The sequence below is a fragment of the Buteo buteo genome, chromosome 3, assembly GCF_964188355.1.
Source record: "Buteo buteo chromosome 3, bButBut1.hap1.1, whole genome shotgun sequence".
NCBI lineage: Eukaryota > Metazoa > Chordata > Aves > Accipitriformes > Accipitridae > Buteo > Buteo buteo.
Genome location: NC_134173.1, coordinates 11,865,734 through 11,888,317, shown reverse-complemented (window position 1 = coordinate 11,888,317; position 22,584 = coordinate 11,865,734). Strand labels below are relative to the sequence as shown.

Genomic DNA, 22,584 nt, shown 5'->3' with positions numbered 1-22,584 from the left:
ATCCAAAGACAGAAGTTCACCCCAGTGCAGAAGATTATTCTGTGTTACACCCACCATGAAAAAGAAGGGCCTGGATGGACACCCATCCCCAAAACCATGCCTGAGCTCACTGCTGGCCTTGTGAAAAGGAAGGTAGAGCTAAGTGCAGAAAAACAGCAAAGGAACAAAACCCACCCCCTGCTTAGAAACTCTTCTACAGCATCAGCACACGAATGCTGAGCAACTACTTCAAAACAAAACAAAACGAAAGCAAGCTCTCTGAAATCATCACTCACAGGATAGCAAGCAAACAAGCCTGCAAGGAAGAAAACTCCGCTGCAGGGCTATTGCCGGTTTGTTTGTTTTCCATACGCTACAACTACAACTTGCAAAACAGATCTATCAACCGGTAAGACAAACGCGAATTACACAGACCAAGAACATGCACCTGTTTGCATCACCAAATACTACAGGTAAACTTCACTTCTCCCTTCAGAGGGATGCGGCTGTGTACCCTATAGACACCAACACCCTCCCCTCTCACACGCTCCTCGCGACAGAGCGCTCGACACGCGACAGAGCGCTCGACACGCCGTCGCTGCTACATTCGCGCCACTCCACCTTCCTCCGCAGCACATGTCCCTGCCCGGCCGCCCCGCTCCCGTGGCACTGACCTCCTTACTTCCACTCTCCCACCCGCCTCCGTCACCGCCATGCCTCCGAGCCCCCGCTATCCGTGCACACCGCCGGCCTGTCAGGTCCCTTCTGGATCACCTGCAGGCAGCTGCCAGGCGCTGGGTCCCTTTCCCTGGCCATCACCACCCCGCGGTCGCAGTTTAAAGGCCACTTCTTTTCCCCACGCCTCCCTTTCCGTCTGCTCGCTCTTCAGCCCTGCCTTCTCGGCGCTCCCCAACGCTTCTGCTTCTTCCCAGAAGCACCTTTGCCTCCTTCTCTCTCTCTCAAACCTGTTTGGGCCCTTCGTGACTAATTCTTCCATTTGGGCTCTCCCTCGCTTGCACGGCTTCAGTCCCCGCTCACTGGCTCCTTGTTTTCCCAGACATTTCAGCAGGAGCTCAAGTGCCTCCTCCTTGCCCCTCCTGTCCTCTTCCCTAGAAGATGCCCATTCTTCAGTCTTTTCTACCTTCAGCTCCTACAGAGTCATCTCCGGACACCAAGCTCATAATTTGTTCCCCTCTGGTCTATTCAAGTAACTGCTGCTAACAGCATAGTGCTCTCCCAAAAATACAAAGGATGTCAACACCCAGGTCAAATGCCTCGCGTTAGGTTCAAGTGCCATTCTTCTTCAAGGACCTCCACAGTTCCACCCTACTCTCTTTTGTGCGGGCAGTGATTCACACTCCCTAATGCATCTTTTGTATCAGTTTCCTACTTGCAACCTTGCGTTTCGACACTACATTTAGAAATGGTTTTCCATTATTTTTTTATCCATTCTTAAAAGCGTATTTTCCACAAATGACTCAAAACTATTTTCCAAAATGAAATCCATCACTTGGTTTTGTTGGGTTTTTCCCCCCCTAACGCATAATATGTGCAGTACATATTATTGCTATGTTCTAATTGGTATGTATATTCCTCAAGGCAGGGACTTGAGATCTTTTATACGTGCTCTTTTATATACTTTTATATAGTGCCAAATGCTCTGACTTCAAATAATTTCTAAGAGCAAATTATCATTATAAAGTCAAGCTTCACCTTTTCAAAGAGTCAAAGTCCTTCTTTTCATCAGAGGCACAGCCAGAAGTTGAGAAACCAAGATTCTTTCCCATGAGTCCCAAAAGTAAACTAATCCCCTCTTCTGCCTACCCAGAGTTCATCTCTTAGTGAACCAAAAGGACCATCAGACAGTAAAGAAAGGAACAAAGCACAAATCACATGTCACTAACTTCTTGTCTCTTTGCCCTTCTGAAACACAGGTTTCCAGCCAATTTTATCCATTTACAGGATATTAAGAACAACAAGCAAGAAGCATAACAACAAATAAATTTCAAATGCCACATGCCACCAAAGGAAACACTTCTCTCTGTCTCCATTTCTTCAATTCACAAGCCACTGAAAAAAAGTGGGCTATGCGGAACATCAGATCTAAGTATAAGATCCCTATTGGTGAGTCTCACTTAAGTGAGGTATTCTTCTTACAGGGGTTAGTCTCTTTCTACACCTGGGACTATATGTCTGATTTAAAAATCTTTCCAAACTCACTGTCCTCCAGCACATGTATGCTGCTTTATATCACACATTTTACTGTTCTGCAAATACAAATACACTCCTTCACTCTTCAGGGCGATGCTGAAGCAAGTAGATTTTCCACCAGAGAAGCACAACGTAACTGTGACTCTTTAACTCCAAGAGCAGAATTTGAGCCACACTGCTAAGTCCTTAAACCTGTTACACAACAAATAAGCATGGATTACGGCGTGGCTGGTTCATTATGGGATGTTTTGTGATGCTATTCCTAACACACAAACGCCGTTTGTCTTAGCCACATACAGAAAGACCAGTTTCCTATTTTTCATTACACATCTTTTTTATCACTTTCACTTTTCTGCATCTCACCCATTTATTACTCACCTACTCCCTATTTAATATACTTTTACACCGTAGAGAGTGCTAAATAATCGTGATGTAACAGCACAGTATTATACTTGCTCTGTATATAAACGACTGCTTGCACTACAGTTACTTGACACTTCTTACTATCAAAACAAACCATTTATAACTATATATTTAGTACTCCATGGCTACTCCACCTGCAGCACTAAACTCAGAGCATACAAATAAAAAACAGCAATCTATGCTGAGGAGGTTTTTATTTCAGTAAAAATATCAAGCAAGACTAATCGAAAATGCGCAACCAAAAACACATTTTTAGGCAGATATAATCTAATTTTGGCAGGTTTACAACAGTCAGCTACAATGTTTGCTGATACTTTAGAGGATTTTGGTTTTTTTTAAAAAAGGTTTAGATATGCACACCCATATTTACTTCCTTAGGCAATGGGTACATTTATCAAAGTCACTGTTTATAATCTGAAGAGAAGATTTCCTCAGAAGAAAAAATTTGCCATAAAAAAAAAATTTAAAAAAAAATCCCAGCCTCACAACTTGACTAACAGTAAAACACACACTCTTGAAAGAAAAACACACATAGCATTATTACTACTGTATATGGGGTCACAAGTACAGCACCTTATCTATAATCATATGTTTTCTAAAAATAAGGAAACTTTTTTTCATAAAACCCACGTATCAGGCTTGTAAGCAAGTAGGACAACTCCTTTCAACATCACAACTCTTAAAATACAGCTTTACTACTAAATGCTAAGTTGTCATTCCTCATTCTATTGCACTTCTCTACTGACAGGCTTTCAAGTACCTCCTGAACTTCCTACGTGTGATTAATTCAATTAACACATAAAGTCAAGGTGTTACTTAAGAACACTATCCAAAACCAGGTATGGTCAAAACTTGCACAGAAAGCACAAGAAAAATTATGATTATAGTACTGCCAACTCAGAGCACTAAACCTCATGGGTCAAGCACTCAAATATCATGGATACATCCAAAGACTAAGGAGGTTTTGAACATAACTTAGCTGTGGATTCTCTTATTTGCCTTCTGAGCTTTTACAGTACACTCAGTCATGTCTCAAGGTTCTTCCAACAACAGCGAAGATGAGGAACTTTCTGTTTTCAGAGGCTGACATCTTCTGCTTTGCAAACACCGGACTGCAGAAAAAGGGGCTTCGGGAAATGAACCCTATCTTTTCCACTAACAAAATCTTAAGTGGGAACACCATAACTAAAGCAAACACATGTGGTATTCCTTTCCTCCTCTGCTTCACCTATAACACTCCTCTACAGCAGCTTACCTATAAACATCTAATGCTGGGGGGCAGAATAATCCCTCCACATACTCATTTAGTAGACAGTCAGATGTACAGAGCATATATAGCCTCCACTTACTCCATGGGTTTCACATGTAACCAAAAAAATTAGGCAAAAGAAAACAAGCTATGTTATTAGGTTTAGAAAAAAAAATACTTGATTTGTGTACATAACATTTGAGATCCAGGTTCGAAAATATTTTCCTTAATGCTTTCGACTAGACTTAACAAAATTAAGAATGCTAAAGATAAAATGCAGTGTTAAAAATCATCTTAAATTTTGATGAGCCTGTACAACCATAAAAAAAAAATAATCAAGGTACCCACTGACAGATTTCTAGTGCCATATACTCCTTGGCCCCAGCTACTTCTCCTGCAGGACACAAGTCCTTTATTATATCTGCCAGGTGCCTTGTGGTGCAAATGTGGCACAAACAATGCAAAACCTTGAATGGTAATAAAAATACCTTGATCTTCTGCCAGAATGTTTCTAGTAACCCATAACTCTGAATATAAGTAGGATAGATGGTGATAATCCTATTGTGAGCCAAGACAGCTCTGAGGGAGCAGACAAACCCCACTGTGTCTCACCGGGTTTGTCGTTTGCAAAACCGGGTCTGTCTTGGGTACAACTAAAGGCAGCTGCAGCAGCTGCTAACACTGAAACGAGTAAGAGGAAAGGATTGGGTTGCTTCGACCTAAATTGTCAGGTATCCTGTAAAAGAGAAGTCAACAGGCCAACCCTTTGAGACACGCCAATAATGTTGGAAACTAAAGGTCCAAATTAGCACCTATTTCACCCTCTTACTCGCTAGCACATTATCACCCTCAAACACGTGAGGACAATGTTCCTCTATATGCTGCAGTCTACAAACCGAAGGTACAAAGGGTGGTCTCATGCTGCTACCGAGATGTTTCCCCATGCTGCCTTCAGGATGACTGGACCAACCAAGGCTGGTCCAGCCTCTGAAGCAGTGTTTGGCCACCACGGGACCCCACCATTGTGCAACATGGTACCTCTTGCACGAGGCAACTGCTCTTTGGGAACCCCATCACAGAAGTTTTATATAGCTCTCTTATTCCGGGAGGATCTCTCATCTCAGGGCTAGCAGAGAGATCGCCGGCTCACAGGAGGTTTAGGCACACTCAAGGCTTTTTTGATTACAAACTGTGAGTCAAATTCTAACCTGAGTCAGACAGGTGTCCATTCCAACTTACCACAGTGACTTTAGCAGAGTCACTGCACACTTACACCCACATGAGAAGGGAGACACCAGCCCTTCAGTTTTCATTTTTAAGTGCAAGGCTGACGTTTATCTTCCTTATACATTTGGAAGTATTTCCTTTTGCACCAGACTTCTTTTTAAAACCTGCCCGAGCCTATGAGGTACAGACCCGCTGGAAACCAAGGCACCCAAAATTATAAGGAAGCTCCCAATTTGCCTAGTGCCTCACCACTACCTACCTGATTCAAATGAGGCTCAACATTTGCAAATGGACAGACTCATGAAAGAAGAGCCCATCCAGGGCTAAGAAACCAAAAAGACACAGACATGACCGCTAGCATAGGAAGTCATTGAGCTGCAAACTGGTCAAACTGAGAGAGTACCCCAGGAGGAGTTACCACCAAAGGCTGGTCCCACTTCTCATGCTCCTTCCCTGAACAGTTGTCACCAAGCGCTGTCAGAGGGAGGATACTGGAGCACACGAACCTTCAGCCTGACCCAGTTCAGACCCTCTTATGTTCCCATGACTATTAATAACAAATCTCAAGCCATCTGCTGCTCTACAAGAAAAGGCCGAAGGACCTCCCCGCGTTCAGATCTTACAGCCCAGCCACCTCTAGTTGAAGGGTGGGGAGTCACTTTTATGTGACCGCAGAATTTCAGGGCAAGCCTTATCTTTCATGGCGAGCTGCAAAACAGCCGGCGCTGCAACCGCCCAGCACGCAGCCAGCATCGCCAGCAGAACGGTGGGAACACGCCTCGCCAAGGTAAAGCGGACTCCCTTCCCTGCCTTTTTATGAACATATGCGAGAGGTCAACAGCGTCGAGAAAAGCTGACAACACAACTTTCAAGCTGGGAAGGCAAATAGTGCTGGTTCCCCAGGACATTTAAAAAAAAAATAAAAAAAGAAAAAGCTCTAAAAACACACACATCTCCTCCCACTCTGCTACCTGCTCTGTTCTGTGTCACAGCTTCCCACCGTGCAGGCTGTCAGGAACACGGACACCTGCCTTACTGCGAACCAGACATGACCACAACTGCCTACAAGGAGCTTCAGAGACATCCTCCTTGTGCATCCGTCGAATGGACTCGAGCGGCCAACTCAAGCCAAGTGTCTTGCACCCGAAGGGAAGGAACAGAAATTAAGGAAAAAACCCATACATAATTAATCATAAGGATTTTGTTTTCTTAAGCAATGTCATTTAAAAAGATGTTGTAAGATTTAAAGTGCCTTCAGTACCCAAACACCATTAGATTTCTTCAGTGAATGGCATGCTACCATGAAGAAAGAGAGGACATTATCAGTGTATTTGCACACACCCCCCCCAGCCTTCACAGCTTTCACTGTACAACCAATAGTTTCTCTGTTTGAAAAAGTGAAACTCATCTGTAGAGTTTTTGTGGCTAACAAGCATTTGATTTCACTTTCCAGCAACAACACAGCCATCGTATTACAAATACCATCAAATGAAATTTTAATTATTTTCTAAGAGTCACTTGGTAGCTGTTAATGAAGGCAAACTGTTAGGGAAATCCTGCCAAAAGAAAGTAATGACCAGATGTGTATCAGTGCAGCAAGGTCTAGTTTAACTGAATAACAACTTCAAATCACTAAAAAGAGTCGCACCCATCCATCATCAACATTCATCCCAACAGTCATTTTAAAGTATTTCTCCTAACCCAGAACCTATATAAACCCTCAAAAAAGTAGTTTAGAAACCATGAAATATATGTAAATATCTGATTAAGGAAAAGAGCAATAATTTTAAAGGCTTTCCCATTTAAATCTGAAATTGTTTTCAGTAACTCTTATTAACCTCTCTTTACAGCTTTTTCAGAGTTCATAATGCTTCTTGCAATCTAAAATAAAACAAACTGCAGAGATGTCACAAAGTTATAGATGCGCACTTTAATTACCCTACGTTAATAATGTTTGTCATCTACATTAACATTGTAAATGAAAACAACGCATGCAAATTCGGGGATTTGCTTGCAATAGTTTGTACCCTTTGCTGCCACGCCTGTGCGGTAGCAGCTAATTAAGGCAGTGAGCTATGCCGATACGGAGCTGTTGCTAGGCTGTGAGATACTACATTATAGCTACTCGTACTGCAAAAACGGCGATTTATAGTCCAGCTTAGTTTTAACTGCACAGTGTGGGGCTTTGAGAAAAGACTCACATTTCATACTGATATTATTAGATTGATATTTTTCACAAAGCTGAAGTGAACTATGTTTCCGTATACATTAAGTAACTGGAAAGCACAACTGAACGAACAGCTTGTATCACCTTACATTTCCTTATAAGGGATTTGCAACTCAAAAATATTTAAACTACTCCGATAGCCCTTTGACATAAACATACTAAACTCCAAGGCATAAAACCACAACATATCTTCAGCACAGTGCAGAAATACCAAATTTAAAAGCCGTTTCATTTGTAAACGCTTCTTTATTAGAAGAATGTTTATTGCTTCACTGGTTCATATTCCCATGTCTCTGGCCTATTGAGCAAATAAGTGAAACAACTTCTATGCATTTTATAATTAAGTTATCTCCACGTTATTGTTCTTGTTCTCCACTGGTGAAAGCCCTAAAGGAAGAAATGCAGCTGGCAAGCACTGAAGGCGCTCCTCATTTAAAGTACCTTACAGAACAAAGGCTGAAGCCAAAAGTTGGTCTCATTCATTCAGCACAATGAAATCTTTCCAGGGAGAGTCTCCACAATGATCAAATATCAATCATCAAACGTGCACAAAATCACAGTTCTTCACCCCTCAATTCTAGCACCCGCTTGAAGATTTCCTGGGAGTGTAACGATCATTTTTATTTACAATTATTTGAATCACTTACCTAAAGAAATGCAACCAACAACTGAAAAACTACATGCAAGGTTTTAATTATTCTTAGTGTCTTGCCATGAAGTTTGTTCTAACATTTTTTCAGCTGGCCAAGAAAAGCAAACACGTGTCAAGGTCAGAGAGAAATAGTTAGTTCTTGCTTCATCTGAATTCCAGTTCTGGGCAACAAAAAACCCCAGCAATTTAAACAGGAAACTGGCTTGATAGTTCTGAATTCATCTTTTTCCATGAATGGAGAAGCAACATGCAGCGAGTCTGCCTGCTTCTGCTTGTTTCATTATTGACGGGGAAAAAAAAAGAAAAAAAAACCACACCACCACTTTTTAAAAAAAGCCTCATATTTGGTCTTGCTGGAGATCTGCAAACAGTGGCTGGTTTAATAAAGCCGTTCTTCAATGAAGCACACGAGATGTAAACTGCAAAGCAGTGTGTTGCTTTCCTAATACTACAGTGTTTCCAATATGAACTGGAGTCTCCTGTACAAAAAATTTCTGAAGATAGTCAAGTGCAAGTGCCTCCAGGTCACCACCCATTGTCATATAAGCTAGTGTAGTTTCAGTGACATTGCAAGCACTCTGGCTTTACTTTGGCTGACCTAGAGCTTAACTGCTGCACTAGGTTTTAAAAATATATTTTAATGGAGTAAAAAGTCATTTTATGATGTATACTGTTCATATTTGGTACTAAGATAACAGAGCATGCACAACCACAAGCACATTTCCTTAAAATCTGAGGTACTGTAGCAGTGATTCATAGGAAGTAACTTTTTCTAAAACAAGCACCATCAGTTCATCATAAGAACACCCATAAGAGATGAGACCAATGTCCCCAACTTTAGAAGGTGCAAAGTAATTCTGAAGTAGGCAACAGCATCCTTGTTCAAAAAGGTGTCTTCCTGACTTCATGCTTTGAGCAGCTCTCTTATGCCATAAGCCATATGTCATAACTTCTCCATTAGTTAGTCTGAGCTGCAAAGTTTTACTCTGGTACCTTGGTATAGTGAGTTCCACAGATGAAATGTCTTTGAGAGGTCAGCTTATTCTTGTACTTAGCCACATGAAGGCATCTCTTTTTACTCAAGCATCACTCCAACTCCACAAACTGTTACACCCAGTATTGGTTTTGAATGTAAGTTCAGTGTAGAGTATTGCTAAAATAACCTGAGCCTAAAGCAACCTTTCCTCAATGCCTACATTTATCTTGAAAGAGATGTTAAGCCCGTTTTACAATACAGTAAATTTCACATACTTGCATGTGCACAGACGCACAGCAGTTAAACAGACAGACAAAGAAAGAGGGGTAAATTGAAATTTTCGAAGTAGCCAAAGAGACTTAGGCATCTTATTTTGGAGGTTCCTTTGAAAACTTCAGCTATGCTTTTTGCAAGTCTCTTCATTTGCTTTTTTGTAGAAGGGTTAATCAGATAATTCAGTGGTAAGTACTCAAGAATGCATACCCAGAAAGGGAAAAAAAAAAAACCAAAAAAAACTTTTGCACAGAAGAGGAAAGGAAAAAAAAAAAGGAAGGAGTGGGGGAGTGAGGGAGAGAGGTTACAGAGTGAGTTTTTTAAGTACTTTTTGGTCTACCCTTTAGTGCATGGGTGTTCAGTATACTTTAATTGCTACTTTGAAAATGCCCTATTTTATCTGCAGAGCAAGCCAAAAAGTGTCTGAAAGCATTAAACTTCCAGGTATTACCCAGAATGGCTATTTAAAAGGACACATACTGAATCCTGTTTAAAATTTAATAACAAGAAGTATTTTATATTGTCTGAGGAAATCTATGATGTTCTGAGCCTCACAGCTTGTCCAAACTGTATGGCAGTATTAGGAGATGTATTTAAAACTGCTATTTTATAAATATACTTTCCTAAAATATGTAGTCTTAGCATTTCCCTGTTTTGTTGTATACTGCCTGAATAAAAATATCTGATGCGCATAAATTAGTGTCCTAAAGTAGCCTGCATTAGAGAAAGCCTCATCCGTCTCCTCATTGCACATAAAACCATTAAACTGCTCCAAATGGTAAAGTCAGCATTTCATAATTATAACTCTAAATTAAGGCTTTTGTGTTGTTATTCTCCAGGAATACTTGCACCTACGCTTTACAATGAGAGGAAAAATATCAAAATACATCTTACTAAAGGTTTATGAATTAATCCATTGTATCACTGACAAAACATGCATAAAGCCAAAATCCATCCACATTACTTTTTTTCCTTCTATAGGAACAAAAGTTGACCTAAAATGAATTTCCATTCTGAAACCAAATGCACAGGGTGGGCTGTGCTGCAAATACAGGCTTTTCAGACATCTTAAAAAAAAAGGTTATTAAGAACAGAACAAAAACAAACTTAAGTCATTAACTGAAACTTTACACAAGCCCCAATTCCGCAAACACTTACGCAACCGAGTAACTTCACACACATAAATAATCTGCTTAAGTCCAGTGGGGCTACTCAAATTTTTCTAAGCTACTCATACCTATTAAGTGTGAACAGAATCACATCACAGTAGATTTAACAAAAAGTGAAATCAGAGATTTCAGTGTGAAATTTCAAAATTTCTTCCAAAAAGGTGGTACTTAAAACACTTGATCAAAGCCTACTCATCTGCTCTAAGCAAAAAACCCCACAATATTTAAAATTATGTAAAATTAAACCAGAAATTTCCTAAATGATGGGCAAATATTTTTCAAACAGTTAATTGGCTCTGGAGATATTAACTAGGTTACTAATTTAGGCAAACACTTCTTAAGTCTCAGGTATCTCTGTAAACCATCACATTTAAGTGCTTAACAAGGAGAGCTTGCTTTTCGAAGTGCTTATTACTGCAATTCCCATTGACTGCAATGGGATTTCTAAGTACTCAGTTCTTCTGAGTAAGGGAATACTTAATACCAGGACACAGGAGTGCAAATTTAGAAATCTATAATTAGGTCATCCAGATTTTACAATTTTTGTCTGAATAACCGACTTGTGCATTGTTCTAGAGATGATAAACTATTACACACACAAAAAAACCAACCATACCCAAAACTCCAGAAATTATGACACAGTAAAAGAAAAAGCACACTCGCTTTCAAAGAATTGTATGAGAGGATGCCAACGGAAGACTGGAGCTTTGATCTTCTTTTTAACAATCACTCATACAGTGGCAGAAATATTCTTAACCCTCCAAAATATATTCAGCCAACACTACAAGATGCCAGTGCTTTCTCAACAAGCATTAAACAGAGGATGAGTTCACCTGAGAAGTCCTTTAATCCTTCCTGTATTACTTCGTTGTCTAAGCACATAGCAAAAACCTCCCTGTCGTACCTCTCCCTATATCTGTGGATAGCATTCTCTATAACCTGGATGCAATAAGCTGCAGTTCATCTTTTAAATGTAGAATCAATACTGTTAAGTGGGAATCTGGGTTGGGTTTTTTTTCCCCCTTGTATGAGTGCTTGTAACCATTATTGAATCATTTCTCATCTGCTATCTTGCATAACGTCGGCGTTCGCTCTTTCAACTTTTGCCTTTGTTTCTGCTGCATCTCCACTTTCAGAACCTGCTTCCAGACTCATTTTGGAGGCATTTAGTCATAGCAGGGTGGTAAAATCACTTCCTTGGGATGCTCACTTTGTGCTATGTTAAACAAACAAACAAGAAATGCACACCAAACTTTTTTTTAAACAAAAAAAAAAAAGTCACTTCCTGATACTTCCATTGATTTTTCTTCTCCTCAATTTTAGGGTGTTAGTGAGTCAGCTCCTAAATGAAACTGATGCTGGAAAGCTGTCAGGAAACTATTTATATCTTGCAAGCTATTAAGTGTTGCAAATGTTTATGTTTTAATTTAGAAAAATTACCTCTTATCAATACTTAAATCCTCTCAATCACTGATTTCCTAACATAACACACCCACAACTGAAAGATAGATCAATACACATTTGATAATCACCAAACTTAAATTGCCCATTTATAGTATTGATCAGCAGCTTTTTTTTTTTTTTTTTTTTAACACATGCAATAGTTCAAGGGAATAACAAACACTTGGCAGTATCAACACTGCACTGACAGAAAGAAAAACTGGTTGGCGGTAGTGCAACATCATGTCAGTAGATACTATGTCCATCAAACGCTGACAGTTTGGCAGATCAGGCGCTCTCTGCCATAATGTCATAATGACTTCAATTTACTTCTCCGCAGCACCCAAAGGCTGCGATTTCATCAGCTATCCAAGTCTCTTCTCTTCAAGAACAAGACTCTCTTGCTTTTACATCCTTGACAGCTCCATATATTTCCTTAAAGTTTCCTAGCAGGCATAACCAGAACAGTAAGAAACACGAAGCTGTTAGTGCTTCCCTCATAATTTATATGAACTGAAGTTTTATTTAGCAACTAAAATTTCACGCTCAAAATTCAAACAGCAGCAAGTTTCAAGTGCTGAAGAACAAACAGAAACAGAAGAAGGAAACCCAATAAAACCCACTGGGGGAGCAATTTTTACAAGCCCGAGGTAGGTAGGGCTGCCTACACTTCTAACTGAAGACTAAGATGCTAGTGTTCGATGTCCAAAGATGTACTTCCATCCACTGAGAGGAGGCAATAACAGTTTTACTCGAGGATGGGCATCAGCACAGAAATGAAGCCTAGCACTTGCTCCTCTCCACCTGTGGATGGAGGAAAGCAGAAGCAGCCTCACGCATTTGGGCCCCAGTGGGAGAAAACAGGTACATCACTGCACCAGGTCACCAAGATGTCATCAGCAATCAGGAGATACTCATGTATTTCCTCACAGTTAGTCAGGTGCTGCAATGGGGGCAATGATCGTGTCAATCAACAGTTGAAATGAAATTGCTGTCTAAGTTTTGGCATAAAAATGTTAAAGGGTCCTTAAGTTCACTGCACTGCTATTTTTAACTGGACAGGTATCTTTGTCTCCTCTTCCTTTCCACCTCCCAACTCCCTCAGGTCTTCTCTGCTGGCCAAGATAATTAGTTAAGTATATTAGATGGTCTTGAATAGTACAATTTGAATCTTTTCCTTTAAAGCTTAACAAATGGAACAAAAAGAAGTGCATCAAACCTTTTCTTCTGAAAAAAGAGAGAGACTCAGAATTGAGAAATCAAACACAGGTTTCTGTATGCAACTTCTGTTTGCCACAGGAAACATTTTCTTCTTGTAAAGCACGGCAGCTAAACCTACATTTCTGGTAAAGTGTAGGTAGAAAAATCTACCCACCTGAAATTGAAGATGGGGGGGGCCAAGGAGGCAGTCTTTCCACCAGAGGACTTCAAAGCACTCCCCAACTCAAACAAAAATGTCTCAAGACTTCCAGCGGAGGTAAGCCACCACCTCCACGCCACGTCCTTGCCCTCCCCACCTCCTCACAGTAACGATGTCTTCACCTCTCCCTCCTCTGTCTCTCCACCCGGGCTCTGCCTTCCACTGCACGACCACTGCGACAAGCGAAGACACCATGCCACGAGGGACAGGGGCTCTTTTTTAAGGAATTAGGTTGCTCAAGAAGCCTAGCCCACTGGGCTTGAAAGGATGGGTAAGAGACCCACACGGCACGAGGCACTCCAGCAACAGACACAACTTCCATGTTGTTGCATCAGCATCAGCACAGAACAAGCAATGCTTTCATTTCAGTGTGCACCGCTGCAATGGTCACATCCTATGCACAGAGGAAAAAAAAAAAAATAGCTTGATAGTATCTTCCAAGCTTTATTTAAAAAAAAATAAGACCAACTTCTCAGCCACCTAATAACTTTTAAAAATGAAGTAACAAGAAACAATCCTAAAGAAAAGTTTACGTAAGCTACCTAACGTACACCACTACAAGTGATTGTTATATAAATATAAGAATAATTACATCTTAATCCCCTGCTTTAAGAGACAGATCTCATTAATCTGAAGAAGTATGCAAACTCTTTTTGTTATGCTGTAAAACCTCTCCAGATTATTAAATCAGTAAGATCAGGTACTGTATGACCTAGCTCAAACATGCAGACGTCTGCTACGCTACAGGATGACTCACCTGCCAGCAACCACAGGAAGAGTAACTAAGCACAGGACAACTGAATCTGACTGCACCCTGGTGATTGCATCGACTTGGCCTTACGACATTTGAGCATGCTTGCCAACTGCTACATCCTAACCCAATCCCTTCCTCCTCACCCTTGCAAAGTTGCATAGGACATCTAGGTTGTTAATGATGTCTCTCAGAAGACCTGGTCTTCACAGGTATCAGTGTCACAACCACAAAAGAAACAATGAGCATGGATTAAAAAAAAAAAAAAACACAAGAAGAAGCAAACGAACAAAACCCCACGCCTCTCTCAATATCAACCCAGCCACTTCATAGCAACCCTTTCCTGAAAGAAGGGGTACAGCAGGCTGAGGAACCGACCCAGGACCTCTGTTAAGGTCACCTCTCCACCAACAGTCACAGTTGTCACAGAGTCACAGTGTCATCTCCATGCCCAAGTGCATATACCATTGTGCTTAAACAAAGAACAAAAAAAAAACCACACCTCTACTTTTGGCTGGGCAAGAGGGTCTATTTTTCGCTCTCTGAAGATGACCTTGAATTTTGAACTTTGCTTTCAAAGCCTGAAAGTTTTTCCTCCTTTCACACAACAGGGAAGATTCCATGTCCATACATGTCTCCAGATAATGACAACAGGATCTAGTGAATACATCAGTCTTGCTTACGAGTTTAATACTTGCACGTTCTTACTGAGACCACACAACTAAGTAGAACCGCTCACCTATGAAAAAGCAGTGAGTCTTGGGTAAAACAGGTGTACCTGACAGTGCAGCAAGCACTTCCTTAAAAATGTTAAGATACCATTTTGGATTAGCCTAAACTTTTTAAACTTGCTAATATGATGTCCTTCACCTGGAACTTCCTAAAACAAACCTGTCATATTAAAACAAATTGCCTCTCCCCTGATAAACCCCATGTTGATACATCATTTTCTAACATTTATGCTGTTTTCAGGAGAATGAGTTAGTTACTTTAAGAAGAACAAGTAATTCTCACTGACTTCTTTGCCCTGGAGTCTTCCAACCGCATACCAGAGAAGAGTCTTCTTTGCAGTGACACCTGCAGTGACTCCCTCTAAGCACGTATGCAAACAGGCGGTGTCAAACAATGCTTCCTAAAGAGATGCCAGAAATTTTTAGCCAAAAGACACCCGTATAGGGGTTGAAGCACAAAAACTCGGGGAGGGGATCGGTGACACGCTTCCCTGCTGAACCACTCCTGCTGTCACGACGGGGCATGCGGAGCAATGGGGCAAGAAGATCTCACCTACGCTACATCAGCAGTGTATTTATTAAATTGTTTAATTTACCCAAGTCGGCATTTTAGCTTTCCTAAACCTTTTTTCACCTTCTCCTCATTGCTTTTAGAAAAATCCATTGCAACAAGCACTCCTGCCTACTCCTTCAGTTCCTGGCTGGGCACCTGCAGCAGATGCCCTCTGCTGTCCTGCAGAGATTTGGGTGGAAGCATCAGCCGGGACCCCAGCCCCCGACCTGCAGCAGCAGCAGCAGATCTACCCTGCACGCTGCTACTGCATTATATACACCTAACTATGCCTTCAAGTCACCTTGAAGATGACAGCGTGCCGTAGGACAACTGCAATGCTATCGTTTGGGCTGCCTGAGACCCCTCTGGCTGAGCATAAATTACAGCTGATTTGGGAAGGGTACTGAGCGCCTGAACATCTTGAAAAACACAGCCAGTGGGGAGCTGTAAAGATCCAGACACTTCACAGAGCTGAAAACTACATCTGAGCATCAAGTGCTAACTCTAGCGCTCGGGGGCACTGCGGATTTGTGACACTTCCAGGAGGACTCTGAATCCATAAACTAATGGATGGATTACACTGATACATAAACACAGGGGTTTCATGCCGTAGGCATACTAACTGCCCTGACATTTAACATAAATTACCTGGTTTTACACCCTAGTTAGGAAGGTTTCCAAGAGAAGCACTGTTTCTTCTCTTGAATAAGCAAAGCAATTATTTGAGCTCTAAAATTAGGCAACAGTGAATCGTTAATTGCCTTTGAAACTAAACCCCTGGTTGTACAGACTGACCCACATGAGCAAATCTTTGCTGCCAGTTCAATGGGTTTCCAAGTGGCCACTACATCTGCCTACAGGATCAGCTTGCCAGACCAAGGACGAGTGTTACATTACAAGCTTTGTACTCATGGGAAGCGTTCTGATTAAATAAATAAATAAATATAGATCCATTTTATTATTGGCAGCATGGCAACCCCATTCAAAAACTTCAAAACCTATTTAATTTTGAGCTCATTCTAATATTAGTTTAAAAGTATCAAATCAATAACTTTCTTTAATGTTTAACCAAACAGCTACATTCATCCCTGGTTAAACTCTGCCAACACTGGAAATGAACCAGAGATTAATTTGGTTCAATGAATTTGGCTTTTAACCTAGACAATAAAATTTCCTTGTATAAAAGCTCAAATCCCAACTGGCAATGTAAGGATGCCTTAGGGTAAACTCTGGCTCTTGCCAACACCACATATCCACCTTTATAACTTTAAAATAAATCTGTGACTTTTGTTTCCACATGTATAGGCATATACTATGCTTACATTATGAAAAAATTAACACTGACTTGCAAGGGTTAATAACTCAATGCTTGCTAATGTATAACCTCAAAACTATAGAGGACTACAAACAACCTACTTCTGCAAAACTGGAAGTAGGGGAAGGAAAAAAACAAAAGAAAAAAAAAAGAAAATCTTGCTCTTTACTAAGGTAAGAGAAGCAGAAATACTGAATGACTACAGGATTCTGAAGTCACTCAAATCGCATTCTTACCTTTGGCATTAACTTTATCATACACTTACTGCTATTCTAGCAAACAAGTACGTTTTTTAACAATACTTAGCTAGGCGTCTTATGTTGTATTAGAGGAACTACAGAAAACAATCTGTTTCTAAAGTCATCATCATGACAATATTGCCTTTGTTTTCCCATTACCTAACAACTCACGTACTATTTTGTCTTAACAACTGACCTGTACTTTAAACAGATATATTCACAGAGTGTGCAGGTGTATGTCCTGTGTACACAGAGGACCAACTTGGCTTGACCTGCACCCCTGGAATCTCCACATTCAGCACAGTGATGGCACAGAGTCAAGAAGAATCCAGCCCGCGGTGCCAAAGAGGAGGCAAGGGGACAGAAGCGCATCACGGCGCGCTGTCACGAACACAAAGTGTTCTACATCATCATGCGCGGCCAAGGAGGCACTTTTACCTACACGGTTGCAGGTATTCTGTTTGTGTGGTTTTAAACAGATGGCCAGCATCAATAACAGAAGTGAAACCAACCATTTCACATTTTTCATGTCCTGGCCTGATAATAGCAACACTTTCTGTGTGTGTGTGTGCACCCAGGCAATGCCAAGCATAGGATGACTGAGTCATAACACCACCCTGTGGGGCCAGGCTGGGTAACCATTGCTAACACTGGCAGACTCTTACTCACAAGAAAGTGCCTCTGAAGTCAGCGAGACTCCTCAGATGAGTAAGAAGTGCTCACTGATGTCAGTAGAGATTATTCAGTGAGGGCTTTGAAGGTTTTATTTTGTAGTAGTGTGTCTGTGTGCGCGTGCGCACACACAGGAGCAGACACGACTACCTAAAAGCCATGAATTCATCATCAACTCACAAGGCAGTATGGGTTACAGAGAAAAGCAGTCAGGAAGTGAGATAAATGACCCTGTGCCATGACCTCGAGGCAGGAATAACCTCAGCATAGGCTGTACCTACCTAGACCAGGACTAGACATGACTCGGAGTACAGGGTTGAAGTAATGCATGCAGAGGCACAAGGTATACGCCATTAGCATCTCTCCTTCTGTGGGTTCAGTCCCCTGCCATCCTGCTACGCTTTCTATGCCACAGTGCATATTTAGCACACCGAATGCTTACCTCTAGTCTCACGTATGCTGATGTAAATTTAAATTAACATGACTGAAGCCAGTGGAGAAACACCAATGAAATGCAGAGTAACCGAGCGAGGCTTAGTCTCTGGGGTGAAGTTGATACAAGGTCCTAAAGCGATGGAATTTGTATCATTTTCTGACCAGTGTCTAGAAGAAATTACAAAGCCATTTACATGACCGTGGGATACAGCACCACTTTACTCCCAGCTGCACTGCTCAGAAAATACATAAAAGTGAGCTTTGTATCTGTGCATATTTACTGTGCCACACAGCTCTGACTAACAAGCTGAATTACCAAAAAGTTGCTACTGCTGTTTGCAGAAGCAGAATATCTTTGCAGTGAAGGAAAACTGCATAAACAATACTTTACCCCACGAGCGAGCACTGTACTCATATGAATACACCCATGCTACATGGCATGCCAAACTTGCTCCTCCTTGGTTGCTCTCATCTCTTCTGTGACTCTTCACTGTCATCTTTTCACTACTACCTCTCTGTAAAAGATACAAAGAGGGCTAACACACAGTTGAACCACCCTCATTCTTCCAGGTAGCTGGCAGGTTAATTTCTGGGATGACCCAGGTACGTTGGCATTGACCACATTTCTAGGAACCCACAGAGCGATACAGAACTGGAGCCCCACGGTGCTACTTTCCTGCAAGTCTGAGGCAGGACTGGTTCCTGCACAGAAATCACCCGAGTTTGGAGGAGAGCAGAAAGCACTTAGAGGCAGCCTTCAGTACCAGGAAGACTGTTGCCAAATTTCTCCTCGTATTGTGGATACACATTCAAATGCCAGCTGAGGATCAAACGCTGAAGTTGGCTTCCCCCCTACTCTAGTAAAATGCACAGTAAATTCAATTCTAGTAACTTATTATTGTGAAGAGGGCTGTGATAATTAACAGACATTTATTAGCGTTTAATTTGACAGCAGATATGCTTTGAAGAATTTTAATGACCCATTAATGGATCCATACAACCACATGTACACAGAGAAGATACAATCAAGTCCTGGGACTGATTCTTACTATGTGTTTGTACACATCCCAGAACAGCAGCAACAGATCATCATTGCTACTGGGTGCCACCGTATGACAACAGCTATAATTATACTGTCCTGATAAATCATAATCTTCTGTAAGCCTAAACCGCTGACTTTGTGTCAGATAAAAACAGATGCCTGCCGTGTTCCCACACACCTTTACCTGATCATCACATTGTGGTCTGATTTAGAGGATGACTGTTAACAAAAGGAACTGCTCGGAACTACAGAAGCTTGGAAAAAGGAACTGCTGCATGTCCTCATTTTATCTCCTTTATAATGCTTGAAACATTAAGTTATTACTTCTTTTTAAGAGACCAGAAACATTATGCCCAGCACACTCTTGTAAAAGTAATCAGAGTTAAGGTCGTAGCAGTAAAAGTCACGCCTAGAAAATGTGCTTTCAGGACAGATTCATGAGTATTCACAGAAAAGACGGGGGATGAACAACAGACTTCCCAAGTGCTTTTTTTTTTAATGGCTAGTTTTGCTGACATGCATCTTTCACAAACCTAGCTAGTCCTAACAAATTCTATTCATTCGCAGCAATTTCTTTGTTTCCTTTTTTAAGGAAGCTTGCTGCCAGTGCTAAAAATTAATCGGCCTTAGGTGGCTGTCAGCATCCCGCCTGCCATCCTCCCAGCCCTCATGCGCCAACAGCCCTGTTTCTCGGCATAGCCTCATCCTTCTCACAGGCCCCTTGCAACGCTCAGATTGCTCCCATTTTCATCATGAACAGGAAACTGCTCCACTTCGTATTCCTCCTCCAAAAACTCTCACACTCAACATGCCACATCCACCCGCTCATCCCCAGTCTCCACCACCCTTAAGTTTGGAATGCTGACACCAGCTCAAGTTCAGAAGTGTACAGCAGCCGGGAAATGGGATGGCAGAGCAAAGCAGATCTGGGGGATGAGGCAGGAAAAGGGTCTAAGATAAACAGTGATTTGTGCAGTGGGAACCAAGTCTTAAGTCCCTTAAAGTAACTACACAGAAGAAAAATTCAGTTACTTCACACACGTGCAAACACATGTGCTTGGCCAACCTCCTCTTCTCCTTCTGCTTAGCATTGCCTCTCCGTAACCCCCCCCAACTACCATTATTCGCACTGTAATTTTTCCCAGGACCCCTCGTGATGGAGCAGGGCCACACATGCTAGGCACTCAAACAAACACCAGGTATCTCCATATCCTGCTCCTACAGAGCTCTGCACACCCCCTGTCTCCTCCTTCTGCTGCTGAAGGATGGCAGAGACCACCCGGCAGGCTGGTGCCACAAGAAATCAAACAAGATCTCAGTTAGACCGCGTTAACCCATCCCGGACAGCAATATCCAGTGACTCTGCACCGGGACACGACGACCGGGGGAGCTCCAGCTGCCACCTCAGCCTCGCCGCTCATGACAAAAAGCATCACCAAGGGGCAATGATCCTTTTACTACCTTAACACAGATAACTGCAGATTCCTGCCATGGTTATTTCCAATGAAGCAAAGAACAAAAACACCCACCTACAGAAAACCAGTGTCCCTAGGTACAGGGGAAACTATGGCTCCTCCAAACACACATTTTCTCCCGCCCTTAGTTCTGCATGGTCTTGTTAGATTTTCCTTTCCTTTAAGGCTGTGTTCAGTTCCTCACGCGCTGCGTTTTCCTCTCCTCCAGCTTTTGCCACAGCTGCTCCTCACACCAGCTCTTCACTGCCTCTGCAGAGACCAATGCTGATGCCAGCCCTGAAACGGCTGAGAGATCTTTCAAGTCAACCAGCTCATCTTGGCACAGCTCCGCTATCCCAAATGCAAGGTGTAACCCTCTGGGTGGAATTACACAAAGAGTAATTCTGGGTATCTGGTCTTCAATAAACTTTGCAGAGCTGCTGTAAGACTCCACGAGAAAACTCGTGAGTTACGCTAGTCAAAATCCATTGGACCCTAACAGCATGGAAGTAAAGTTCGGATGATTGTGTGAAGAGCACTTTTATTGCTCCTCCACAAAATTATTTTTCATGTATTTTTTCCCTATTCACATACCCCTAATACCTATGTAGGTATCTTCTTTTTGAAAGATTACTGAGACAATTCAAATTGAAAACTTCATTTTGCGTATTAGAATGAGAAACTGAGATTTCAGCCCTTCAAATACTGTTCTTTTCTCCAAAGTGTAAAATACACTGAACAAAGCAGAATAAACTGGGTTTGTAAGAACAACAAAAATCTGTTTCAAGTCTAGCATCTTCTTAGCTGTCAGACTCACACTTCTGAACATCTTGTCCCTTTTCTTAAATGTTGAAGGGAGTTTAGCTTAAGAGAGAGTGCGTCCTATTCCATCAGGACAACAGAGGACAGAGACCCCTGAGAGATGATTTGGGGTTATTTTTTTTCCTGTGCAGAGGAAGTGCCAACTCGGAGGGCAGTGTTCCTGACCCTGCTGAGCCAGCAGGACCGCTGAAGGGTCCCTACACGCTGCAGAGTAACCTGCACTGGTCTGCATAACGCCTTGCAAGAGAAAGGACTTGAACCAAACTTCAAACTTCTTGATCCTGGCACTGCCCGGGGCTGCTCATCCTTCACTATGTCCATTACACTCTCTCTCTCATCTTCTGGGAGCACAAAACTCACGCATAGATGAGCCACGTTAAGGGGATAACCATCTGTCCTCCTCTCCAGCCTGGTGATACAAGCCTTGACCCCTGGACACCAGTCCCAGAGCCTGCAGAAGGCTTGGACAAGCTTTTTGCAAGGGAAGAAGAGGACTTAAGGTTTAGAAGGGTAAGGAATTAGCCTGATTCCTTACACTTCAAGGACCCCATTTCCTTCCGTTTCCTCAGCCTGCCAGACTGGCCAGTCCCCAGCAGATTCCTCTTTAGCTAATATCTTCCGTTCCTCCTTCAAACCAGGTCGGCATTTCTCTTAAACTTCATGTTCTCCCCCTTATTTTCTGTCAGAGCCAAGGAAGGGAAAACAGCTACGAGCCTCTCCACCGATCTTCTCCAGTGCTCCAAATCTAGCTAAAACGTTGCAGAAATCTTCACCTGCCATTTCATTGCATTTCACTTGGCAAGTACTGAAAAGCCAATAAATGTCACTAGGTTATCTCAAGCTGTGCACCAGAACAAGGTAGCGAAGACTGTGAAAGCCACAGCGTCTCCTGAGCTAGACAGCAGAAGATAAGAGTAATATCTAAACGACTCCATCGTGGCTCTCATCTTTTTATGAAGACTCAGAGGGGACGCCCTTGTTTGCAGTTCTGTGCCTAGCTCAGAGACGAACGCGTGGCCTGCAATATACAGGTGGCAGTTAACAGACTTTGTTATGCAGGGGTACACACGAAGACAGTTGGTTTGCAGGTTAGATCAGGACACACAGAAGTCATCCGTCTATTGCACAGACTGCACATCATATACATCATTGTGACTAGAACTGCCCTAGGTTCTGCACTGAAACAGTAGGAGACGTAACAGCAGACAATTCAGTAACAGGCATTTAAAATTCCGTGCTTAGCGGCCTGCACAAATTTCACAGATTACCTTACAGCTTTCGCTCTGCTTTTCAGACTTGTAACAAGCCAAGCCACCCCTTTACA

The 22,584-nt window shown here is 42.0% G+C and overlaps 1 protein-coding gene across 1 annotated transcript in view; it reads right to left on the bottom strand.

Annotated features, from left to right (window-relative positions):
- Window positions 1-22,584, bottom strand: part of ZNF516 (zinc finger protein 516) — a 102,771-nt gene that overhangs the window by 69,650 nt on the left and 10,537 nt on the right. The gene's annotated exons all lie outside the window — the stretch shown is intronic.